The sequence below is a fragment of the Sarcophilus harrisii genome, chromosome 4 (assembly GCF_902635505.1).
Source record: "Sarcophilus harrisii chromosome 4, mSarHar1.11, whole genome shotgun sequence".
NCBI classification, from domain to species: Eukaryota; Metazoa; Chordata; class Mammalia; order Dasyuromorphia; family Dasyuridae; genus Sarcophilus; species Sarcophilus harrisii.
In genome coordinates this window covers 280,207,590-280,233,781 of record NC_045429.1, presented here as the reverse complement: position 1 = coordinate 280,233,781, position 26,192 = coordinate 280,207,590, and the positions used below count along the sequence as shown (strand labels likewise).

Below are 26,192 nucleotides of genomic sequence, written 5' to 3'. Positions count from 1 at the left end.
ACCCTTTCTCAACCTACCCCCATCCCCAGGGGGATGAGCTACCTGCCACATGGGAAAGTGAAAGGAAGATAGAGAGCTAAAAGGAACAATTGCATGGAAGGTATACTGAACTTACCTGGCAAGTCCTATAGACATCAATAGCTCAACCCTGAAAGCCATGAAGATTTGAAAAGATGCAATAGTCTGGAGAAGGTGCTTCTTATTCTGATTCTCCATGGCTTCTTGGATGAGAGAGCAGAGAGGACTGGTCTGTTCAACCAGGCAGAGCCACCTAATTAGTAGACTGACTCTCTTGCTCCCTCTCCCACCCCCTCCTCTCCCTCACCCCTGTCTCTCTCTCTCTCTCTCTCTCTCTCTATATATATATATATATATATAATGAAAAGGTTGAGCAGCTAGGTGGTATAGTGAACAGAGAACTGAGCAGAGCACTGACTTTAGAACCTGAGACTTCTCTCCCTGACTTCAAATCCAGCTTCAGATACTTACTAGCTGGGTGATCCTGGGCAAGTCACTTAACTCTCAGTTTCTTCATCTACAAAATGAGTTGGAGAAGAAAATGTTAAACCACTTCAGTATCTTTGCCAAGAAGACCCCGAATACGATCTGAGATGAGTGAATGACAATAACAACAATGATATGCATGCATTGAAAAAAATAGACACCCACCACAATTCAAAGTTGTCCTGAAGCCAGATTGATTCTCATCTGTATTTGTCACTATCTCCAACAGTATATTTGTTTAAAAAAGATGCCACAATCAAAGGTCCCCATTTTGTGCAGGTTGGATACTTGATAATCCAATTTTTTTGGTGGATTTTACTTGTTCAACTAGGAAAATGAAATCACACAAATGAACATCATTTTGTCAGTTGTGAAATTGTACAATTCCAGTAATTATTGCTTGGAATTTTTTGGACTATATTCCATCTCATTCAGTCCACTTTCCTAACCTTCATGTTCCAAAGGAAAATCGGGCTGCCTCTTTAGTTTGATGTTTCATCAATGACTCAGAATATTCCTTCTCTTCATGGGATCACTGTAGAAAATATTTGGCAAAATTCTTCAGTGCCACACCTTTCTGGTTGATATTATAAGACATGGGCAGATGGATATAGGAGACATGGAGCCCCAGGTAAATCTGCTAGATATGATGGCAACGTCCAAGTCCTCGGATAATTCAGTTACACCTGGGAAGGAGAGGAGCTCAAGATGGTCAGAAGTGAAGAGGTTCCAGTGAGGGGCTGGAGAAGCTGTTGTGAGAGGTGGGCATGCATTCTTCTGCAAAGAGTTTTAATTAGTGGAGAGATGGCTAATGACCAAATAGCTCCTGTGGGGAATACAGTAGTCAGTTACTCTCAAGCACCATTGAAGCAGGAAACTGCAAATAATTCTTTTTCCCAATGGTTCTGAATCTACTCAGAAGACTTTAAAAGGAGTGACTCCATCCTCGGGCTCCCTTTCTTTCTACCTTCCCTGAAAAATCAGAGAGAGGCAATCTTATACAAGATCGCTGTGATTTTTCTGAGAAGGCAGCTACAAGCACATTAGTTGTTACATGCCCTCCCCTAGGCAAGACTCAGTCTTGAGATTAGGGCTTCAATTCTGCACATTTTCAGTTTTGGAAGCAATCTTGTGAATTCCAGAGGTCAGGAGCTCCTGGGTCCCTAGTTCAATGCTACCTGGCATCAGGAGTAGATTTTGTATCTGGAATAAGAGACCTACTTGTGAACCAGACTTAGGAGTGGGTCTAATAACCAGTAGCCTATTAGTGCAGGTTTGATATTGGAATGAAATAAGATACTTATAAAATCATGGAAGAATTAACAGAAGAGATTTACTGAAACCTAATGTGGCAAGGATTCCATGGCACTTAATTTTTATGACATGGTCCCCTTCATCTCCATATGGAAATACATCTGGTCAGCAGGGCACTGTTTGGTGACTCACACAGTTTTCATTCACCCACTACTTTGTAAAAAGTCCCTGCTTTACATAAGTGGAACTTTTTATGTCCTTAGGTGATCAAAAAGTTGAGTCAAAGGACCAATCAAGTCAGAGAAACAGTTTTGTTACTTTCTAGATGTAACACCCACTATCCTGGTTCCCATTGTTTGCAAGGCTAAGTATGTTAGATTTCATTTCTTCCTTAAGGTTTTTTCATATTTTTAAGGAGGATAGAGGTATCAAGGCTCTCAGCAAATGACTCCAGTCCCCACTGATTCTCTCTTCTCAAAGCACCACCCTATACCTTAGTTCCATTTAGTTTTTACAAAGAAATAGTTACTTCAAGGGGTATAATCACAAATATATAAACTTGCTGCCTCCACTCCCCCAATATATAGAAGGAATAATGTCTTATCCTTTATACCACTTCAGTCTCTAGAGCAAGAGAGAAAATTAGATTCATAGTTTAGTTCATTTCCTATAGAACATACAGACCAAATTCTAAGTCTAAATCCTTCCTGGGTTTAAATCCCAAGCATCTTTCTGGATCAAGGTCACCATGGCTAGAATTTCTGTTGCTAAGCCACCTAAAACTGAAAAGGACAAATATCACAGAACAGCATAAACAACAGGCTTACTTCTTGGAGCCTGGATAAGAGAGGGAGTAAGGGGGAGGAAGTCCTTTCTATATCACAACTCATGCTAGCCCTACTGTGGGTGGACTATGATCTTTACTCTGGAAGCAACGGGGCAAGAAGATAGCACAAAAACCTGGGATCATAAAACAGAGTGGTTGAGTCTAACCAGTTTTATAGTAGCAGCTAGTCAGGTTATGCAACCAAGCAAAGGAGGCTACACCTATCCCCACAGGAGGGGATGGAGAATGCCTCCAATTTAGGAGATCTAGGTATGAGCAGAAAAGCCACCTTAGCAATGTCTCTGTTAGGTGATATTACAAAGGCATAGTTCAAAAGAGACTTTCCCATTTTAAGTAAACTACTCCTAGCACCTAGAACTCTTATCTGGGCAGAGACCCTCACTTTTGTTTATTCTGCAAACAATACCCAGCTCAAAAAATAAGCCCTTTTTTATCCTTGCTATTGGTACACTGCATAGAGAACCAGGTTTGGAGTCAGGAAGACTCTTTCACCTGAGTTCAAATGCAACCTCAGATTACATTAGCTGCAAGTCACTTACTTTTGTTTGTCTCAGTTTCCTCAACGGAAAAATTAATGGAAGAAAGAATGGCAATCCTTTCAATATTTTTGCCAAGAAAATCCCAAATGGGGTTCTGAATGGGATCCCAAAGAGTCAGACATATGATAGTAGCAAAGCCAGGGAAAACCTGATTAAGATAGCTTATATTTTTCTAGCCAAAGATTATTTGAGGAAACTGGGTTTCAATAAATTAGTTAATAATTTATTTCTTAAGTGTCAGAAAGAGGTAGGTCTGGCACATTTGATAGTTATTTTCCCTAGTTGTAGTGAAGCTGTAGAGATCTGTAATTCTTCCCCTCTTTTTGATGATGTAGTGGGGGAGAAGTTATGAACTCTTAGCCCACCCCTGCATTAAGATATCCATCAATCAGTATTGCCAATGGACATCCCATTGATGTTTCTTCCGGCTAATCAGAAGGAAAACATAGGTATAAAAGGTATTGTCTGCTTATAGTCTGAGGCTTTGGATGAAGAATGTAGGCAAGTCTATAAGACTCCTCTGTTACCAAGTTGCATTCTCCTGTTAATAAAGTATATCTTAGAAAAGTATATCTTTGTTAAATTCTGGACCCCACATTGACTACCATGCTGAAAATGAATATACATATAAAAGGTATGTACAAATGAAGGCTTTTTCTTTCCTGATGGAAGTTTGAGTAAGTAGAAAGAAAAAAGAAATGTCTGAAACTGCTGAGTTAAGGGAGAAGCAATAACTGAAGGAGAATTCCCAGTCCCTATATTTATGCACACCTGCATCTTTGATTTCCTTCACAAGCTAATTGTACAATAATTCAGAGTCTGATTCTTTTTGTACAGCAAAATAATGTTTTGGTCATGTATACTTATTGTGTATCTAAGTTATATTTTAATATATTTAACATCTACTGGTCATCCTGCCATTTAGGGAAGGGGGTGGGGGGGGGGTAAGAGGTGAAAAATTGGAACAAGAGGTTTGGCAATTGTTAATGCTGTAAAGTTACCCATGTATATGTCCTGTAAATGAAGGGCTATTAAATAAAAAATAAAAATAAAAATAAAAATAAAAATAAAAATAAAAATAAAAAGCTGTTTGCCTGCCCTGCCCAGCCTAGCTCTTGAAGTAATTTAGACATAAACTGAATTAGGTTGAGAGATCAGCCCAAAAACTCTTTGTGGAAGCCTGGCACCTGTAATATTAAAATTAATATAAGTGAATCCATTTTGTTTTTTAACCACCATTTTAATCACTATTTGAAATAAATTTCAGTTGCTTGCAAGTCTGATTTTAAATCATAAATTTATTTCCTTTCCCCATAGGAATACTCTTTACCTCTCACCTGATTCTCTCCTTAGATCTTCTACCAATAGGAAATTTTGTATCATAATCACTTAATCCTATTTCTTCTATTTTTTTAATTCCCTCTAAATCCTATGTTAATGAAGTTGAAACCAATGGTCAATGTCTTTGGCTACTGAGAGTCTTGGTCCTAGTTTGCTATGCAAATAGCTTGCATTGCTTGATAAACTATTGTTTGGATGTATCCACTCAGTATCTTTAGTCTATTATAATGCTCAGCTGGGACATAATACTCATTATAAACTGTGGTAACATTCTGCTAAGATCAGATATTCAGCATTCTCCTATAGACCAGTGAATAGAACAAAGTCAGGTGGAGATGTATCACTCAGAAGGCCCATTGAAAACAGGACCATCACTTTACTGATGACCTTGTTTCAAGGTCCTCCAGACACAAAGCTAGGTGCTGCTTTCCACACAAGTTCTCTGGCCACAGGGGTTCCCAATGTCTACATTTTCTTTCATTATCCCAATTCATTCCTATTGATAATGTGTCCCTTTGTGGTAAAGGGGAAAGCTTTGTGGGGGAAAGGAAACCTATTGTATGGTGTTTGTTTTTTGTTTTTTTTTTTCTATTTTATTAAATGCTTTTGATTTAAGTTAAATGTGTTCTTTGACTAGGGAAAAAAAGATATCTCTGGGCTATGGTTTTGAGTAGATATGGACATCTGAGGGCCTACTCATATCCTGGATTACTGACCCTATTGAATTATCTTGTGTAAAGGGCAGGAACGCTGGAGAAATATTAAAGCTCATTATGATTGATTTAATCTTACAACAATATACTGATTCTCTAGTTTACATGTACTTAATATAGTTCTACAAGATTGACACCTATGACGATGGACTTGTATTGGCACTGAGGGCCAAGTCAGCCACAGAGATTCCATCTTTGATCAGCCTCGTGGTGGCTCTCCTGCCTCCTGCATTATGGGGGAGACTGAAGGAGACAATAAAGACTTTGGACTCTATTCCTGACCATTCTTGTGGTTATTATTCTGCTGAGACCAAGGATGGTCCCTGTTATGGGCCAGAACTCTGTACTTGAAACAAGGATTCTTACGAGGAGCTAACTCAATGGAATTGATAAGACAATGGTTACCTAGTTTAGCATGGTGATTAATAGTTCTCTACTTCAGTACATGAACTTAGTACTCAATATAGTTCTATAAGATTCACACCTATGATAATGTAATTAGAATAGGGCATATAAAGCTGGGACAAACTCAGCCAGATTCATCATTCATTCCATCTCACACCACCTTGGTGACAGACCCGTCCTCCTTCATTTCTCCACCGAGACCAAGGCCCGTCTGAGCCGGAGACAGACTCTGAAGGGGACTGGAACAGACTGGGGGAAGACAGTGGCTGGAGGCTGGAGCTCAAGCTCCCAGACTGAGTCAGACTTTAAGACAGAGACCATTGTGGTGGCCCTCCTGCCGCCCCCACAGTAACCAAGACACATTCTGGAGGGCCTCCAGAAAGGTAACCCAGGCCCCAGACAAGGAGACAAGACTGTGAAGGAGATAATAAAGGATTTGGACTTTATCTCTGACTATTCTCATAGTGATTACTTTGCTGAAACAAAGGCTGGTCCACAGACCTCCAGAAAGCTAACCAGAACTTTACAGGTCCCGAGACCACCAGAAAGCTAACCAGGACATTACAATCTTGTACAGACAAAGCTAAGCTGTACAGATGCCCATTGTTCTACAATTTGGAGGATAAATTATAGGCATCAATTTCTGATACTATCTTATATAAACAGGAAGCCCATGACCACTAGTTGATTTACTGACACACACAATTGGCATAGTTAGAACACTTTTCTCTGAATCCTTTCCCATAAAAGGTCTCACCTCTTCCCTTGTAAATCTTGAGTTCCACTAGGGAGCTTAGTCTGCCTTATGGCTTCACAATAAAGATTTGCCCCTTGACCTGGGGATGTTTTGAGCCCTTGAATTCTCCATTTTATAGATGACTTCTTCTACCTCATCAAGTCCTAAGTGTAGGTTGATTCCTAAATATTTAATACATTTTATAATTATTTTGAGTAGTATTTATTTTTCTATTTCCTACTACTCTTTTTTTCTTTTAGTAATATACAGAAGGGCTGATGGTTTTATGGCTTTATCTTATTTCTTTCTATTTTGCTGAAGTTACTAATTGTTTCCATTTCTTTTTTTTCATTGAATCTCCAGGATTATCACTCTCCCTTTTTATTCCTATGACTTCTCTAATAACAAAATCTCATGCTGTTCTTTCTGCCTCTCTGTCTGCTCCCTCCCTGGCTTTTGCTGAATCCTCATCCTCCTCTTGACTCTGAAATATGTATTCTCCAAGGTTCTTTCTTGATTCCTCATCTGTTTTTAACCTCAGAATTTACCTCAGTTATCAATCTCAGAATTATTGTGAAAACTAATTGATATAACATAAATAAAGCACTTTTCAAACCTTAAAGCACTATATGAATGTGCTGCTACTGCTGCTGTTATATTTCTTCTCTTTCCCTGCCCCTATAGCTTCACGTTCAAATATTCAACCATCTGGTGAATATATTTCCAATTGGATGTCCTGCCTAGTACTACAAACTCATGAAGTCTAAAACTTAAGCCATCTTCTCTTATAAACCAGGCCCTCCCTCCAAGAAACTGGAAACTGAATGGATGCCCATCAGTTGGAGAATGGCTGAATAAGTTATGATATATGAATGTTATGGAATATTATTGTTCTATAAGAAACAATCAGCAGGAATGATCTTGTGATGAAGAGAGCCATCTACACCCAGAGAGAGGACTGTGGGAACTGAGTATGAACCACAATATAGCATTTTCACCCTTTTTGTTGTTGTTTGTTGGCATTTTGTTTTTAAAAAGCTTTAATTAAAAAGGGGTGGGGGACTACAAAGCTGGGAAAAAATTTTTACAGCAAAAAAATAAAATAAAATAAACCAGGCCCTCCCAGTAATGTCTACTCTTTTGGTTAAATAGGACCACCTGGTCTTGTAATCTCAGTGTCATCTTTGACTTGTCTCTCCTCTTCATCCTACATATTCAGTCACCCAAGTCTAGTGATTTCTAATCTCAATACCTCTTAGACTGATAGATCCCCTTCATTCCCACCAAAGTAATCACACTAGTCCAGGCTGTTTTTTCTTCTCTTTTAGACTATTGTAATAGCCCCCAAACTACTATTCTCTCTAGTCTTCTTCCTATCTCCAGTCTTCTTTTCATTTCTTCCTCTTTGTTATTTGTGTAATCTTCCTAATGTATCTCTAGGGTACCCCTTTGAATCATTTAATCTATCAACCAACATTTTAAGTACTTATTATCTGCCAGGCACTGTGCTATATAGGTGCTAGGGATACAAGTACAAAAGTGAAAGTCCTAGCCTGTTCTGTAGAGTTTACATACTCAAACATCTTCAGTGGCTCACCACTGTATTTTGAATAAAGCTGGAGTCTACAAGCCAGTCTGATATGAGCCAACGATAGTTTTAATGTTTTTTTAAAAGAGATCTTTGGTGGAAGACCAGTTTCAGTTGAGTGTTGAATACAAAAGCTAGACTTTCAGCAAGTTTACAAGAGAGTAGAGACAAGGAAGTGATTACATATAATGTAGGCAGTATCTATTTCTTTTGAATCTCCACATAATGGACTGTCTAATAATCAGTAGAGAGGATATCAGCACTCCATAAAGAAGAATTTATTGATTACCAGGGTCTGCTTTCAATTGCCACTCTCAGACAGTTTCAGACAGATCCTGTTATACTTATGACAGGCTTCCCAGAATGATAGCTCTTTGCCCTAATTGCCAGCCTCCAGAGTCCTTTCTAGCTAAAAGGAACTCATGTCATTCACTGTAAGAGGACTATTGAAAACAGGGCAAAGAGCACTTAGCCCATGTCTTGGAACCAAATGTCTCTTCATAAATGTAGGGCATTCTCTCCCACAAATGCACACACTATTTTGTACTGTCTTGCTTGTTTGACTTACTGTTCCCAGTTTCTAGGTTGGAAGTCCACCACCTGGTTTCACACCTAATTTCTTATGCTTAGTTTCAAATCTTTGCCCATACACTAGTTCATGGTTATCTACCTGCCTTGCTTACTCCAACTTACCCTACCCACTTTAGCTCACTGTTACTGGCAATTTGAACTCTGATCACTGTCCATGAGTGCTTCCAATTTAGTTCTCTGCATTCATAGTACACATAGCTTTTTTTGTTAGAGCTAGACCTCTGGTTATAATTTAGACCATAGATTTAGAATTGAAAGGGACCTCAGAGACCCTTTTACACATCTTTAATTTTACAGATTGGTAAATTGAGGCCCACAAGGGAAAATGGCTTGCCTAATGCCACACATGCCAAAATTGGGATTTGAATTGTATATTGAACTGTATATATATTCATCTGTATGAATGAAGCTGCTCATTTCACTTATCATGCCATTTCTTGGTCTGTTCCCTTCTCACAAAATCTGGCCTCCATATTGATTTCATTTTAAGTTTAGATATTGATTTGTCTAATCACTGCAAATTTGGATCCAATCTAGGTATTAGCTTGGGTTGATCACTTTCAGGCTCTGTTCTATCATTTGGATTGATTTTTGTCCTAATAGGAAAGGAAAAAGGAGCTGACTATAACAAAATCTGGCCTCCATATTGATTTATTTTAAGATCTCGTGGTAGCTGGAGTCTCATATTAACTTTCATTTCTGTCTGCCTATATTCCATATCATGCCATCTACTGCTCAATTTGCTTCCAGTACTTTCTTTCCCTCAGTTCATGAGCAAGTTAATCCACTCATCTCTACCTTCTCCCAGAGACTAATCCATCTTCACTGGTGAGTGACTGCAAACTTTATCTAGTCTACTAGACTTAGCTATTCCCAAGTCAAACTCTGCTTGACATCCTGGACCATTTTGCCATCTGCTATCTTGCTGTCCACACTTATAACCCTTATTTTCCCATTTTTTAGTCTGTTTTAAAAAGCGTCAAATAAATGTTACCACTGTTACTGGAAAAAGAGTCCAGTATACTTTTTGACACACAGTCTTGGTTATTCTCAGGAATGAAATTCCCTTCCATGTCCTGTGCTCCACTTTATGTACTCTTTCCCTATTGGAAATATATAAGTTCCTAGATCAGAGAAAGAGGAATAGGACCCATATATGTATAATAATATTTATAGCAGCTCTGTTGGAAACTGGGAATTATGGGAATTAAGTGAACCATACTGACTTAGTCTTGTGACTCAATTCTGGATCTAGTACAATTTTCTTTTTATTCAATTATGGGTCTAGTCTAATTTCTGTTTTGTGAGAAATATTTATTGCATTGTTTGAACCTAGCCTTGCATAACTAGGAAGCTGGACTACTTCTACCTATTGCTTAGATTATGCTAACCAGAGATACAGTCAAACTAAAGATTGATGCCAAGATTTTTCTCACAATTATACATCTCAAACAGTCCATATGTCTTATCTGAAAACTGGCCTTGTACTGGTCAATCAATCACTGTTTCCTTATTCCTTTAATCAACCAAAGGGGAGAGTGAGACACTCTGATTTCAGGGAATTGTACCTATTTGTTTCCCCCACTCCCATCTTAGAAACTCCCTAATCTTTCCCTCAATTAGAAATCAGATTACCTAATCTTGTATCCTGGTTTATGTCCTGTTAATTTTTTACTTTTAATGCATAAAAATCTGTCTCCCCCATATTCAGGCTCCAATATCAAGCCAAGGAAGTCTGGTCCTGAATTTTTATACAATTGGCTCACATTGCTTAACAAATCAATATTCCAGAAGTTCAAACCCTGGTTTCCTCAGTTATTTCAGATTTTACCTCTTACACAACAGAGTTGGGTACCCATCAATTAGGGAATGGCTAAACAAGTTGTGGTTTATGTGATAGAATACTATTGTGGTATAAGAAATGATGAAAGGAATAGTTTTGGAAAAACCTGAGAAGACTTATATAAACTGATACAAAGAGAAGTGAGCAGAAAACCAGGAGAATAAATAAAACAGTAAAGAAACTCTCATCAACATGACCAACCATAATTACTAAGAACTCAAAATAAAATATGCTTTCTACTTCCAAATAGAGAAGTGATGAACTCAGGATATAAATCAAAACATTTCTTCTTTTCTTTCTTTTTGGATATGGCTAAAGAGGGAATTAGTTTCTTATGACTATACTATTTGAAATGGATTTTGTTTTTCAGGCCTTTTCAAAGGGTAGGGAAAGAAAAAAGGAACGAGAGAAATTGGAACGGAAAACAAAATCAAATTAACTTTAAGCATTTAAAAAATATGTAAATTCCTAAAGGACTGAAATGATCTCAATTTTTATAGATGTATCATCAGTACTTAGCATAGTGCCTTGCACATATTTAGAGCTTTATAAATGCTTACTTTCTAATTATTTATTCAGTAACCATATAACTGCTTGTTCCACATTTCTGCTTTCATACTAGGATGATAAGCCCTAAGTGAGACCCATAACTCTATCCTGGGCTTCCTTCTCTCTTTACATTTTCTTTTAGTATTTTCCCATGGGTTCAATCATCCTTCCTATGCAGATGATTTTCAGATCTTTTATCTAGTCCTAACTTCTCTCTCAAACTCCAATTCCATATTATAGAATCACAGAATTGAGTTGGAATGGACCTTTCATCCCCAGGAGAGTAAACTCCTCATTGTCCCTATGAGTTGTCCCATTGGGGTCATTTAGTGCAAATCATATCTGAAAAAAGTCACTACAACTGCTTGGCAGATAACTATCTAATACTTTCTACTGAAGACTCTCCAATGAGGAATATCCTCAACCCATCTCCTCATTAGTTTTAATAAGCACCATGATCCTTCCAGTTACACAGGTGCATTCTCAAAATCATTCTTGACTACTCTTTAGTCTCCATATGTTTTAGATTTTACCATGCTCTCAGGTGATAGGTTTTCTATTTGCTTAAACTCTAGTATTTACTTACTCAGTGACTGCCTATTGTCAAAAGGGTGATGGAAAGGGAATAAGCATTTATATAGGATCTACTTTATGTCAGACACTGTATAAGTGCTTTGACAACATTATCTTTATTTGATTCTTCCAACAATCCCAAAGATAAGTGCTTTTATCATTCTCATTTTAAAGTTGAGATATCTGAAGCAAAGAAAGGTAAAATGACTTGATCAGAATCACACAGCTAATAAGTGTCTGAAGCTGAATTTGAACTCAGGTATTCCTGAATGCAGGCACAGTGTTCTATTCACTGTGTTACTACCTTTCCTACTTTCATTCTATAGCTCTCAGCATCCTGCTTTGTCTCCCTGCTTCACTGACATGTAAGCAAGTAGAGATTCATTAAATCTCTCCTCTCCCCAGGAGCACTGAGCTATGGCATACAGGCTCAAATCAATATATGGAAATTGTTTTGTTCTTTATACTTATATCTCTAGTACTTGTTAGATATTCAAAGAAGACTAATACATTTCTGTGGGTTATGAGGGTTGCTGAGCCCTTTTGAGAGTTTCCTTACATCTTTGTTATCTATTTGATTTACCCAACTCTCACTTGTGGCTGCAAGAAGTGGTAGCATAAGCAGTGGACACAACTAGTAAATGATTTCAACATTAAACTAAACCAGATTGAGGGTAACTGAGGAGTCTCAGAACCATTGGTGAGTGAAGATTTCCCCCAGGAACAGGCAGATGAGAACAATTTGTGCTGTGGAATGTTTACTGCAGGGGTCCTCAAACTATGGCCTATGAGCCAGATGCAGCAGCTGAGGACTTTATCCCCCTCACCCAGGGCTTTGAAGTTTCTTTATTCAAAGGCCCACAAAACAAAATTTTGGTTTTTACTATAGTTCGGCCCTCCAACAGTCTGAGGGTCTGGCACCCTATTAAAAAAGTTTGAGGACCCCTGGAACTTTAGAGCTTTGTCAGACATCAAAGATGCTAAGGCCATCCACTGAATCCTAAGCCATTGCCAGTTGCCTTGATTTTTGTCTTGCCAGTTGGAGTGTGATGACTCTGGAAGAGAGAGTGAAGCTGAAGATTCATACTCAAAAGAAATATGAGATGTTCAAATTTAAAGACATCTCATCCACATGTTCTTATGGACTATTTGTGCCCAGTCTGGCTATGGCCTTCTGAATTTGTATTGGTCTGATTAATCACTGTTGAACACACTGTACTTTGACTCTCAATATGGTAATTTCACTTTGGTTCTCTTAGAGACCAAAGGACAACAATCATTTATCTTTAGCACCTGGGATTGTACTTTGCATTGGTAGACACTTGTTGATTGACTGATACAAAGGAGAGGGGAAAAAGGCAAGTGATTAATAAAAAGCTTGAATATAATAGGTGATTGAAGATTGCTGGCTTGAATTGAAGCTAGGACTATGGAAAATGTCACCAGTGGAGGTGTTTTGCTTTTAGCTGTAGATGGAGATTAATTTGGACTTTGGAGAAAGGGGAGAACTAGAGAAAAGTTGGAGAAAGTCCATTTCAGGCTTGGGGGTATCAGGAGAAAAGACTTGGAGATTCTGAGAATGAAGAATGAAAAAAGAGGCTACAAAGTCATTAAATTTGGCTAGAATAAAGAATATATCTAGAATGCGGAAGGCTTTGAATGCCTGGGTTTGAAGTATACTTTCCCTCCAGAGAGCAGCATGTCTAATAGTCCGTTTTCCATTTTCATCTTTTTTTTTTTTTTTTTTTTTGACCTGCATTTAATATTGTTGACCAGTCACTCCTCCTGGAAAGAGCTTTTTTAAACCAATTATCTTCTGTGCCTGGAATATATTCTTTCCCTCCTTCTGACTCAAAGTTTCTTCCTTTTTTTCCCCCTTTCAGTGGTATTTAAAAAATTTTTTTTCCAATTACATGTAACAATTTTCAACATTTATAAGATTTTGATTTCCATTTTTCTCCCTCCTTCCTCCTCCCTAATTTCCACATTAGTCATGTTGTGAAAGAAGAATCAAAATATTTAGGATAAATTGAGTGAAGACACTCTCATGGGAATATGGCCTTAAACTATTCCTTAATTATGACTTGAAACTTTAGTAAGAAATTGAGGTATAGCTATAAAGCTGCAGGTATTTTGATTATCTTGAATGAACATTCCCCTCCTATTTCCCACCACCTCTTAATTAGCATTTAAGTACTTCTTTTAAAGGTAATTTACTTAATTTTTTTGTTTTGGGGATAGATTTCCATGTTTAGAGTATAAGCCTCTATTCCCCCAAATAAAGGGAGAAAAGGTCAAGAAGTGGGGTGGAGGTGGAGTGGGAAAGGAGGAGACTTCAGTTCTATTTAATCTTTGTTTTACTTTGTGCTTCGTACTCTGGAGCTCTCTCAGTTGGGAGATTGCTTTTCTTGAAAGACTGTAATAAAGCCCCTTGTGCATTTTCCTATTCTGAGAGTTTCTGATCGTTTTTGTGATAGCTACTGTCCCATACAGTTTGGGGATTCATCCAAATTATTTCCTGTTCATGAGGGGTCTCCCATACTGAATTCTTAGGCTGGTACTGAAGAAAGGACCCCGAAACTCAAACTCCTTGAAGGAGAAATTCTCCTTGGACTTTGCCTCAGTGAGGGACCCCGTCTGAGGGAAACAAGATAAACAGCCTCATTCTGTTATCTAAGTGGGGTTGGTTCAGTACTGAGCAAAAGAATTCCAACCTTATTCAATTAAAGAAACTCATTCAATTCTATTCAAATTCCAGCTCAAGCTGAAACCCAGCTAGTAGATGAACCAATTTGGGACTCCACCCACTAACCCCCTTCAGCTTGTAACCAAAGCTCCTATTATAAAAGAGCCAATCTAAAATCCTCTCTGCAGAAGTTCTAACCATGCTATGCTAAACTATGCCAAGAAAGCCTCTGCCCACTTGAATAATATTCTTTTCCAGTACCACCCTCTTTTTATCCTCACCTATTTCCCTAAGGAGGACTTTATGCCTGTCAGGATTTTAACTTTATTTCCCAATCCTCTTTTATATAATAAACCTCTTTTATAAATCTTAAGTTTTGGGGGTTGTAAATTCCTTTACAGAGAATCCCTGCGCCACCAGAAGGGGAGTCCCCAAAACTCCTTGTGCTGAATCCCAAGGAGGTACAGGGGAGTCAAACTTCTCCATTTGGTTCCCTGAACCCCGAACCTGCCACTAGACCTTATTTTACTCCCTGACCACCAGAAACCCTAATCTCATTTTGGTTCCCTAAATCTAGACCTTATCATTTGGTTCCCTACTAAAGGGAACCCCAAAACCTAAATCTCATCATGTTTTGGCCCCCATACTGGGAACCCCAAAAACTAGACTTCATCTCATCAGTACCTTTCGGAGTATGGTCCTTGGACTCGACTCAGGAAGTCCCAAATCGGGTGAACTCCTGAAGACACTTGGAGAAAGCAAAAACGAAAGTAGGCTAGCAAAGATAGAGCATTTCAGTTGAGGAGATAAGTCAATTAAGAAAAGTTTGAAATCAATCAGATAAGTTTGAAGAGGGAGGGAAACTGTTCCCTTTACTGAAGCTGTGTTCCCTTTAAGATCATCATTCTGAAACTTGTCTTCCCTTTTGGAGTCTCAGCTCCTCCTGGGGAAGGCATATCCCCCCAGATAAGTTACCTTTTGGGGATACCAGACCCTTTAATTCAATTAGAAGTCCTGGTCAAAAAGCACCCCTTGGAAGTGTTGTTAATTCCAATAGGAGATCTGGGCTGGATACTGATAAGCAATTTGCTAGGACCCTTCCCCGCTGAAAAGGCATTCTCTTCTCAGTGCCAGACTCCATTTCCCTAATAGGACTTTGCCACTATAGAAGTCAGTCTCTTAGCAAACTGGTTTCTATCCAACAATAAACTTTCATTTTTGCCCATCAATAATTCAGGGTTTCATGAATTCTTTCACAAAGAGCCTTTGTGCTGATCATAAGGGGATTTTAACAACTCTCTTGTAATGTTCTTCTTGGTTTGGTTTCTTGGGGTCTCTGGGAGAAGCTTTCCTTTCAGTTCAGTAATCACCACAAGAGTAGTCAGGGGTTAAAGTCCTTATCTCCTTGCCTGGGGCCTGAGCCAGCTTTCTTGAGGTCCTCCTGAATGTGTGTTGGTTTCTGTGGGGAAACTTTGACATCGACCCTCCTTGTAAAAGATCTCAATTTATATCATTACCATTTCCAGTCAGTCTCCCCCTCCTACTCCCTTTCCCTTTTCCTCCTCTCCTTCCTCCTCCCCTTCCCCTCCCTCTGTCTTTGTCTGTCTGTCTCTCTCTCCTCCTCTCCCTTCCCCTCCCCCCAACCTGGGTTATGCTATACAACTTGATGAGATTAGTGGCACTAGACTGACTCTAAATGGTAATGATATAAATTGAGATCTTTCACAAGGAAACTTTGACATCGACCAGAGGGGATCTCTTACCCACCTCAGCGTAAGATCCATAAAAGGATTTTCTTTTGTCAAGAATTGGTAAGCTGCCTGGGTAACTGGAATTGGGTCTGGGAGAATTTAGGCAATTCAAACGCTTAAAAGGCTCCTATTTCCCTTTGATATCAGGAAAATCCTAAGTGGTTTGAGTCCATAAAGATTGTCCTATTTTCCTTTGGTAAGATCATTGTCCTCCACAGAGAGGACAAGAAATTATGAACCTTGAAAAGGAAGGTAGCTTGCTCTAAACCTATCTAGTGTCCTGGGAAGATTGTTTTTTTTTTTTTTTTTTTTTTTTTTTTGTTTTTTTAATTTCCGAACAGCTTTATTTTCTGGGAAGATAGTTCTTTAGGAAGAACTGGGATGAAGTACCAAAATATATAAGGAAAATACTGTTGTTTTGAGTAACCTGTCCATCTCCCAAAGACTGGATATTTAAAGGAGCCTTTAATACCTGGCCAGGCCTGCTCCTAAGGTTTCAACTCCAGTACTGTCCTCTTTGCTTCCACTCCAATGTGGGAATGAGAACTGGAGCTAGATTGATTTAGAAAAATAGTTTGTGTTTTTGGGTATGTGATCTGGGTCTTCTATCTTCTCTCAGTCAGCCAAATTACAAAGGAAAAGATTTTGGGATTTAAAAGTGCTTGTTTTGTACATAATTGGATCTATGCAAATAGCTTTTAGCTGGAAAGAGGAAAGATTAGTTCTGAGATGGTGAAAATTTTTAACTGCCATACCACAAAGGAAAAAACCCTGACCTTTCTGTGGGTCTAGAATTGGCAAATTTGGATCTGCAGAAATAGTTATTTAAAGTTACAGAATTGTAAAAACATTTTGGTAGATTCTGGGGGTTTTGAGTCTAATCATTAAATTGCTTGATATTGTCTATCAACTGAGTTAGTCGATTGTAACTTTAAGTAGGTCTAACATATTACTAAAAGCTTTCTGATACCTGAACTTGAGGCTTGCAGAAAAACTGCAGAAGGAACAAAAAACCACCCTCTTTTGGATTTTCCAAGCTTCTTAAGTTGGTGTCCCTGGCTGGTCTGAATTCTTCTAGGGTTTGTGCTAGTACCCCAACATATTCACTATGCCTTCCCCCCGTTTCTGGCATGGAGAGTGGACTAGTCACTGCGCTATAGACCTGCAGCCGGACACATGGATCTAAAGTTCTTCGATCCTCTCCCCCAGGGTCCTTAACCCTGCCAATTTCTTAAAGCCTTGTAAACAGACTTGAAAGGGCAGTTTTCTGTCACCTTAAATTTTGACATTGTGTGTGTTTAAATTGGAATTGTGGTTCTGAAATTGTATGAGATTATTACTATTTACCAGTGCATATTAAAATTTTGAACTTGTTTATTCCGTTATAAGGGTTTAGAAATAGGTACGTTGATATTGAAGTTTTGTTACTAGAAATTTAAATCTGTATTTGATTTGATTTTAAGTTAAAAATTTTTGGTTCTCTGGTAACTTGCCTAAAGAGATAACATGTTTCTCTCTCCTAATTAGATGAAATATATTTAAGCTACTATGTTGTTTGATAAATTATACATTGGGCAATTTGTAAAAATATGAGCTATACTTTAACATTTTGTCAGCCCTGCTGGATATGTGATAAATTTTGTGTGGGTAGTGGAATAATATTGGAACAAATTATACTTAAGTGTAGATTACTAATCCACTATTGAGACTATTGATTCTGATAAAGGAACATATTTTACTTCTAAGGTTTTATAAGAAAAAATGGGAAGGGATTGCAAATAGAGTGGCAATTCCATACACTTGGGCATCTGCCCTCATCAGGAAAAGGGGAAAGAATGTATCAGATTTTTAAGAAATGGATCACTAAATTGATGTTAGAGACTAAATTGTCTTGGACCAAATGTTTGCCTATTGCTTTGTTAAAGAATTAGAACTATTCCCAGAAGTGACCTGGGACTTTCCCCCATGTAAAACTGGTTTATTTGGGAGGAGAAAAAAAAAAGGCTCTCTTTTGAAACAAAAGATAAGCTTTTAAGGAATTATATACTGGCAATGTCCTCATCCCTTATTAACCCTTAGTAAATAAGGATTACTGATCTGCACAACCTTTGGAGTTTGCAGTTTGCAGGAGAGTGGGGAGGAAGCAGAATGGGAAGGACCCCTTATCAGACATTACAGATGACTGAGAGGCTGAGAACACCAGGCTTAAAGTATCTGTAGAGAAACCTCAAGAATGGATTGTTAAGGATAATTTTCAACCTCTAAAACTGACTTTGCAAATAGGAATGTTTTGGTGGGAAGCAAGATTAATTGTGCTTAGAAGAATTTTAACAATATTGGAATTATACCTGTTAAATATATTTCCAGAAAAGTTTATGGGGACTCTTTGATTGGAGGAAGTTGAATAAACATTTATTTTTTAGGATGAAAAAATTATTATTATTATTTTTTTTTTAATAGCCTTTAATTTACAGGATATATACATGGGTAACTTTACAGCATTAACAATTGCCAAACCTCTTGTTCCAATTTTTCACCTCTTACCCCCCCCCACCCCCTCCCCTAAATGGCAGGATGACCAGTAGATGTTAAATATATTAAAATATAACTTAGATACACAATAAGTATACATGACCAAAACATTATTTTGCTGTACAAAAAGAATCAGACTCTGAATTATTGTACAATTAGCTTGTGAAGGAAATCAAAAGGAAATCAAAGATGCAGGTGGGCATAAATATAGGGACTGGGAATTCAATGTAATGGTTTTTAGTCATCTCCCAGAGTTCTTTTTCTGGGTATAGTTAGTTCAGTTCATTACTGCTCCATTAGAAATGATTTGGTTGATCTCGTTGCTGAGGATGGCCTGATCCATCAGAACTGGTCATCATCTAGTATTGTTGTTGAAGTATATAATGATCTCCTGGTCCTGCTCATTTCACTTAGCATCAGTTCGTGTAAGTCTCTCCAGGCCTTTCTGAAATCATCCTGTTGGTCATTTCTTACAGAACAGTAATATTCCATAATTTTCATATACCACAATTTATTCAGCCATTCTCCAACTGATGGACATCCATTCAGTTTCCAGTTTCTAGCCACTACAAAAAGGGCTGCCACAAACATTCGTGCACATACAGGTCCCTTTCCCTTCTTTATAATCTCTTTGGGATATAATCCCAGTAGTAACACTGCTGGATCAAAGGGTATGCACAGTTTGATAACTTTTTGAGCATAGTTCCAAACTACTCTCCAAAATGGTTGGATTCGTTCACAACTCCACCAACAATGAATCAATGTCCCAGTTTTCCCGCATCCCCTCCAACAATCATCATTATTTTTTCCTGTCATCTTAGCCAATCTGACAGGTGTGTAGTGGTATCTTAGAGTTGTCTTAATTTGCATTTCTCTGATTAATAATGACTTGGAGCATCTTTTCAGGATGAAAAAATTATTAATGTTAATTCTGATAGGGTTCTTTAATGTGAAATTAGGATATTCTATATTCTATGTGAGTTTTAATTGGTTGTATTGTGTAATTTTAAAGCTGTTTAGGGAGATTCTGAAAACAGTAGTCTTTGTATCTTTGAACATGGCTAATATTTTGAACATGTTTTGATATATATTGGTTATTGGAACAACAACTTAAAGCAAAATAATTTGTGTAATGTTGAATTTAAAAGCTATCTACTTAGATATCAAGATAAAGTATGAACTTTCTAGGATGAATCTCTTACTATTATCAATATAAGTAGCTATAGTAAATACTGATTTAGGATATGTGATCCTTGAGAGCTAAATTTCACCTGAAGTTTTAATTAATGAGACTTGCTATTTGAGATAAAATGTCTTGGGACTATAGCTGATATTATTTGGAGTTTTGAATTCAGATAATGATTGTCTGATGGATCATCAAGCCAGTAACTCACCATCTGAAAGGAATTATACCATAAACTATTCATAAGCTATTAGAGGAATGTGATCCTGAATTGTTACAGGTGAAGGTTATTATCTGGGCAAGCGTTGGGAGGACAACCTTGGCCTCCGCTTAAAGTGGGAACCTTCTGACTCAGTTTCTCAGTGATGTTCCTTTGAATATGAACTCGCCTGATTATTCCTGAATCTGGCTATAAGATGGAATTATTAAACTGAGCTAAGGATGCTTTATCCTGTCATGTATGTGCTCTAAGGCTGAAACTGAAGGACTATTTTTGATTATAATCATGTCCCTGCTTTTTCCTCTCATAGCAAATTTCTATAATCAGGGCAAGTATTCAGTAGATGTTGTAAGATAGGAGACTGTAAGATCTTATCCTGACCCAAAGGAAGGTAGCAGTCGCAGGATGTCTCACAAGTAGGTTTTATAGGGAAAATTTAACTTCAGAAGTATGATTGGGATTTCCACAGAAAAAAAGACTGAACAACATGGAGAGGGAGGTCCAGTTAGATCTGGACCTTTAGAAGGTGGGACCAACAACTCAAATTGAAAACGGGTTCTTTGGTTCTTAATGAGGGTGGAGTAAAGAAAAGGTACAATACTCGGAGGGATTGGAGAATGAGAACAAGATGGTTGAGGAAATGTTTCAAAAATAGTGTGAAAGATCTTCAAAGATTCAAAGATTAATAAATAAAATGAAGGGATTGAATTGGATTAACTGAGTGAAGACCCTCTCATAGGAATATGACCTTAAACTATGCCCTAATTGTGACTTGAAACTCTGCAATAACAAATTGAGCTATAGCTAAGAAGCTGCAGGTGTTAGATTGTCTTGAATGAACATCCTCCTCCTGTTTCTCATCACCTTAATTCACATTTAAGTATTTCTCTTAAAGGCAATTTATTCTTTTGTTTCTGAGATAAACTTTTGTGTTTAGAGTATAAACCTGGACTCCTTCAGACAATAGAAAAAAAGACAAAAGGCAGGGGAGGAGGATTCTGTTGTAGTTAATCTTGTGCTTTGCAGTTTGTGTTTTGCACTCCTTTAACTGATCATATATTGGTTGGGAGATGTCCCAGAAACCCCTTTTTGCTTTTCCTTACTCTGAGAGTCTCTGATTGCTTTTGTGGTAACTATTGTCCCATACAAGAACAAAAGGAAAAAAACAATGAGAGGGGGAAAAAAACCCAAAAAAGTGAAAATAGTATGCTTTAATCTGCATTCAATTCATAGTTCTTTCTCAGAATTCCTTTCTTAAAGACATCTCTAAGACCATCTTCTGCATAGTTTTCTCTGATTTCTACCCAACAAAATTTCTAGTGCTCTCCTTCCCAACTATTTTGTGTATATTCATGCACTATATATTCTCTCCCATTCTACAACTTGTTTGTAGATACTATTTGTTTGTCTTTGTACCTAGTATAGTGTCTGACACATAGTAAGAATTGAAGTAATACTTATTGACAGATTTGATGAGGTTATTTCTGATCTAGATTGCTGGTGAAAGGAGGTTAGTGGCTGTGAGAGTTATTAAGAATCCCCTTTAAATCAGCCGCAAGGTTCTAGGAGTGAAAGAATTCACTCATTCCCAAATTATTAGTTGCAAATGAAAGTTTATTGTTAGATAGAAATCAGTTTAACCAGAGACTGACTTCTATAATGGCAGATCTATGGAAAATGGAGTTTTGCACTGAGAATGCAGTTCTCAGTGGACAGAAAGTCCTGGCAGCTGAGTGAGCCGCCAAGGTCCATCTGCAAAGACCTTAGTTGATGGAAGCTTATTATCTTGGCTATCTTAGTGGGGGTTGGGAAGCTGGAGCAGAGCAGATCCAGTGGGGGCTAGGACAAGCCCGGATCTCCTATTGGAATTCAAAGGGATGCTTTTAATGAGGATTTGTGAATCAGAGGCTCTGGAAAGACAACTTGTCTGGGGAGGATATGCCTCAACCAGGAAGAGCTGGGAATCTGAAAGGAATCACAGATCAATAGAAAATACAGTTTCTTAAAGGGACCCCAACCTGCTTCAGATTGATTAAAGGTAAAAAACTTGCTAGAGATACTCAAATTATACATATGGAAGGGAAAAGGGACCAATACTTACAAGGAAACAAATAGGCAAGTATGTATGAAGTACACGCATTCCATATTTTGATAAGCTTTACTTTCATTAAGGACAGTAGGTGGTTGCATTTTTGATTTCCTTTACAAGCTAATTGTACAATAATTCAGAGTCTGATTCTTTTTGTACAGCAAAATAATGTTTTGGTCATGTATACTTATTATGTATCTAAGTTATATTTTAATATATTTAACATCTACTGGTCATCCTGCCATTTAGGGGAGGGGGTGGGGGGGTAAGAGGTGAAAAATTGGAACAAGAGGTTTGGCAATTGTTAATGCTGTAAAGTTACCCATGTATATATCCTGTAAATAAAAGGCTATTAAATTAAAAAAAAAAATAAAATAAAGGACAGTAGGTGGTGTGGCAGATAGAGCACTGGGCTTGGAATCAGGAAGACTTATCTTCCTGAGTTCAAATATATCCTTAGGCACTTACTGTGATTCTGAGCAACCCTGTTTGTTTAGTTTCTTCTAAAATGAGCTAGAGAAGGAAATGACAAACCAGTATAGTATCTTTGCCAAGAAAGCCCAAATTGGGGTTACAGAGAATCAAACACAACTGAAGTGACTTGACAACACCATCTTCATCAAAAGATGTTGGGAAGCAAAATATAAGATCAATCATTTAAGCCTTCACTAGGAATTCATTGAGTATAGAGAGACTTAAGAAGAGATCTCTGACCTCCGGAAACTTGGCTTGTAGGAGTTGGAGAATGGGAAAGAGAACACAGTTCATTGTAGGGGAGAGAGAATGGAATTCTATTAGAGGAAACCCACACACATCTCAATCACCCTCAGTTGGCGTTGATGGTTTTCCTGGGCATTACCATTTGAAAGATGAAATGTGAGTCCCCAAGCTCAGTGACTTTGATATGAATATGTACTGATGGGTACAGAAGCACTGAACCTTCCCACAAAATAAAGTTGTTTTTTTTTTTTAAACAATTAACAAGGGAAGAGGCAAGATTCCTAATGGAACTCACAATTAACCAGGAAAAGGGGAATAGGCCATGAAGTTGGAGGTATTTCATTGATGGGCAGGATTTAGCACCCTAAAAGAGTCAGCTATAACAAGGAGAAAGATATCTTGAGGAATGTGACAAGGGATGAGAACACCATAATACTCTAGCTAAAAAGGGATTTAGTAGAGATGAAATAGTCACAGGCAAATTTGTGGGTGGAAATTTTACCTGGGGTTGGGTGGGATGGTAGTGATGGTTGACATCATAATTTGGCTTTCTGATTGGATACAGTAAGGTGGGGTTATCCCAGACATCCACAGGGGATGAGATTATAAGACTGAGCAGATCCCTAGCAGTGCCCTTTCCTGCTTGTCTCTGGAAGTATTATAATTTTATCAGTACTTCAGGCTTTCTCTGCCAACCCCACCTAGTTATCCAGGACCTCCTCAATTCCTACAACCCTTTATCAGATAATTAACACCATTAGTAGTTCTTTCAATTAACATGTGGCAGTGATGGGGTTTGAATCCTCTCAATTCCCAGTGATGATGAGGTTAGTGGCAATAAGAGAGTTGTTAAAATCCCCTTTCAATCGACTGCAGGTTTAAAGTGAAAGAATTCACTTATTCCCAAATTATTAATTGCAAAATGAAAGTTTATTGTTGGATAGAAACCAGTTTGCTAAGAGACTGACTTCTATAGTGGCAGAGTCCTATTGGGGAAATGGAGTTTTGACACTGAGAGAATGCTCAGCAGGCAAGGTCCTAGCAAATTGCTAGGATCAGCCCCAGCTGATTACACTAGGATTTCACAATTGAATGAGAATTTAGAATTTCAGCAAGATCTATGGGAGTTGATTTGCCCTTGAATAGTATTGCTTCTCTTATCCTAGGAAAATGGGCCTTCTCTAGACTCCTTGGAGCCTGGGAGATCCTGATCTCTGAGATCAGAAAGGGGACACAACACAGTTTAGTGATAATCTTAAAGGGAACTTAGCTTCAGAGTGATAATCTTAAAGAGACCACACTTTTAGTAAAAAGAACAGTTTCTGTCCTTCTTTAGCAGTATATTAAAAGCTTCAGTTTTAGTTAAACTGAAAATATGAATTAACATTTCCTTCAGCTTAAAACTCCAGACTTTCCCCTTTAATTCATTGGGTATATCAGAAAACAGAAGTTCTCTTAGGGAAATATATGGGGGGGAAGAGTGGAAACCAAATTTAAACCAAAGATACCTTTTATCTTGCTAGAAATTCTACTTACCAAAGAAAGAACCTTCTTTCTTATTCAGCAAGGAGACTGATTCAGTTCTTTCTGGAGTGGACGAACAAGAAATGGAGTAGGAATTGATTATTCTATTTGTTTAAGTAAAATATTAACTTCTATTTTACTGCTTCAAGATTCCTACAAATAGTACCTCATGTCAGTTTGGACATTTTTCTTTCTATGCTATAAAGACTGGGATTTAGAATAATGTTAAATTAAATAAAATTGTGACTGGCAAATTTATACCTAAAATACAGAGTTCATCATTTTCATCAACTCGGGCCCTTTAATTGCCAGGCATTTCATTCGCTACTAAGTAGTTATCCTTCCAGGATTTCTTGACCCAAGTACCTGTGGGAAGTAGTCATTTCATTAATATACTAATGATGAGGTAGGAAAAAGTAACAATTCCTGAAAACCCTAAGGCTAACCAGCCTTGGGAGTGCCACAAACCATGCTGGCCAAGAGCAGTAATACAATACTGATTCTGTTGGTCAAAATTGGGAACTACCCCACTCCTACCACTCTGAAATCTATCTCTAACCTTCTTAGCATATTAACCTAATATTTCTCTTTCCTACAAAATTATCTCCTTGATTTTGCCTCTTTGACAACAGGCTAATTCCAGGGGAATCTAGCAAATAGTGTAATTTCTTCTCCCTTCTGTCTCTTTGCTAAACTCCTTTAGAAATTAACCCACCTGTAGAGTAGCAGAATAAAATCTTTGTCCCTTAACTTAGAAACTGAATGTATGAATTCTTTTGCCAAACCTGTAACACTGACTAGGGGGACCCTAATCTTGTTGAGTCTTTCTCCTCAACACTTTTTGAAATAATTATTTATTTGCAGAATGCTAATGTGACTAATCTCTATACCTTAAGACAAGAATGTATACTGTCTATCTTAATTATTTTGTATATTATCCATTCCCAGTTTGATTTGGGCATGTAGTAACTGATTTTTGTAATACTATAGTATTACATAATAATTACATATAATAATAATAATAATATAGTCAATCCTCATCTTCTCTTCCCTGCTCCCCAATTCTTCAGTTGGACTTTTTGAAGGACAAAAGTTTTTTTTTTTTTTTTTTTTTTTTTTAATAATAATTGCTGGGGCAGCTAGGTGGCATAGTGGATAGAGCACCAACCCTGAAGTTAGGAGGGCCTGAATTCAAATCTGATCTTGAAGAAGGGACCCTGAAATTCTAAAACTCATTGAAGGAGAAAATCTTCAACTCTGCCTCAGTGAAGACAATTGTTTCATTCTATTATCTAGGTGGGGTTGCTTCAGTCCTGAGCAAAAGAATTCCAACCCTATTCAATTAAAGAAAGTCATTCAATTGTATTCAAATACTAGCTCAAGCTGAAACCCAGCTTGTAGATGAGCCAATTTGGGACTAGCCCCCTTCAGCTTGTAGCCAAAATTCCTATTATGAAAGAGCCAATCTAAAATCCTCTCTTTGCGGAGGTTTTAAACATGCCATTCTAGGCTATGCCACGCTATACCAAGGAAGCCTCTGCCCACTGGAATAATGTTCTTTTCCAGTGCCACCCTCTCTTTACCTTCACCTATTTCCCATTATGCTTCTCTGTTAGGATTTCTAACTTTATTTTCTAATCCCTATAATAAACCTTTTGTCAATCTAGGTTTTTGGGTTTGTAAATTCCTTTGCAGAGAATCCCTGTGTGATGACCGCGTATTTTAAAATCGGCGGAGTCAGGATTTTAGGGTAAGGGAAAATCTTCAATCTTTATTCTCAGTAGAGGTGAAGGGGGGTTCACGATCACAATGTGTGCAGCTGAGTCGAGAAGCCTGCCAGACCAGAAACCAGCCAGTAGTCTCTCTCCGCTTCTCTCCACCCCTCTGCCTCCACCCACCAAAATCATCATTTCTATACAACACATCAGGATTTGCACAAAGAGTGGGTGGGGGCCATTCTTTCTCCAAGCATATATGTTATAGAGTATGGTCCAATTACTATTT

General features: G+C 37.9%; 1 long non-coding RNA gene across 1 annotated transcript; it reads right to left on the bottom strand.

Annotated features, from left to right (window-relative positions):
* Positions 1-675: 675 nt before the first annotated feature.
* LOC116423207 lies at positions 676-24,464 on the bottom strand. The gene is made up of 3 exons (XR_004233711.1): positions 24,201-24,464; positions 14,854-14,917; positions 676-1,330 (listed from the first exon to the last, which is right to left on the bottom strand). It is a non-coding gene; the product is annotated as an uncharacterized LOC116423207 (long non-coding RNA).
* Positions 24,465-26,192: the final 1,728 nt, after the last annotated feature.